The following is a 1,221-nucleotide window of genomic DNA, read 5'->3' on the forward strand; positions in this document are numbered from 1 at the left end:
GATAAAAGCAAAAGACTTTGCCTTAACTCTGGGATGAGTTTCTTCCCTTCAGCCTGAGTCTATCAACTTAGGTCACACTCTCATTCTGGACCAATAAAAATCCCCGGTATAGTATCACATGCTGATCGATTTGACCTTAGAATCCACCCCAAGAGCTGAAATGGGCTCCGCATCCTCTGAGTTACATGGGCCATATGAGGTTGAGTAGATACCTGGGTAAGGCAGGAGTCGTGACCAGGCAGACAACCATGAGTGTCCATGTCACTTACTATGTGTCAAGTGTTGTGCCAATTGCTGGATATCTTAAGATATGTGTGCCACAAGTTAAAACAAAACAAAACAAACCTATCTACTCCTGGCTGAGGAAAGCTCAGGGTATTTGGGGAGTGCATGTAAAAGACACACAGTTTGGAGGAGGTAAGTCAGGAAGGGCACAATAGAGGAACAGTGACCACAATGGGTTAGGCTGTGAAGGGGGATGGAGGGAATTCCAGAGGTAGCAGTTTATGGAAAATTCCAGAAAAAAGTAAGCATGGGGAAGACCGGAGAAAATGCAAGTGTCTTAGACCTGCACTGTCTGGTATGGTAGCTACTACCTGTATGTGGTTATTGAGCACTTGAAATGTGGCTAATGCCTCACATTTGAATGACGACTTTTTGAATTGAGATATAATTGGCATATAACATTGTGAAAGTTTAAGGTGTAAAACGTGTTGATTTGATATATGTATATATTGCAATACGATTACCACTGCAGTGTTATCTAACACCTCTGTCACATCACATAATTACCATTTCTTTTTCGTAGTGGGAACAATTAGGATATATCTTTTGTCAGCTTTGGAGTTTATAATGCAGTGTTATTGTCTGTAATCATATGCTGTGCATTAGATCTCCGGGACTTATTTAACTACTAGTTGCAAATGTCTACCTTTAAACAATATCTCCGTAATTCCCCTACCCACCCCGCCTAAGCTCCTGGAAACCACCATTCTACTTTTTTGTTTTTACGAGTCTGGCTTTTTTAGATTCCATGTTTCAGTGAGATCATAAAGTATTTGTCTTTCTCTATGTGACTTATCTCATTTAGCATAATGCCCCCAAGGTCCATCCATGTTGTCACAAATGGCAGGATTTTCTTCTTTCTCATGGCTGAATGGTATTCCACTGTGTGTATATATATATATATATATATATATATATATATATATATATATATAT

Source organism: Aethalodelphis obliquidens, unplaced genomic scaffold, assembly GCF_003676395.1.
Source record: "Aethalodelphis obliquidens isolate GAN/ISIS:26980383/991018 unplaced genomic scaffold, ASM367639v1 scaffold35, whole genome shotgun sequence".
In the NCBI taxonomy this organism is placed as follows: Eukaryota; Metazoa; Chordata; class Mammalia; order Artiodactyla; family Delphinidae; genus Aethalodelphis; species Aethalodelphis obliquidens.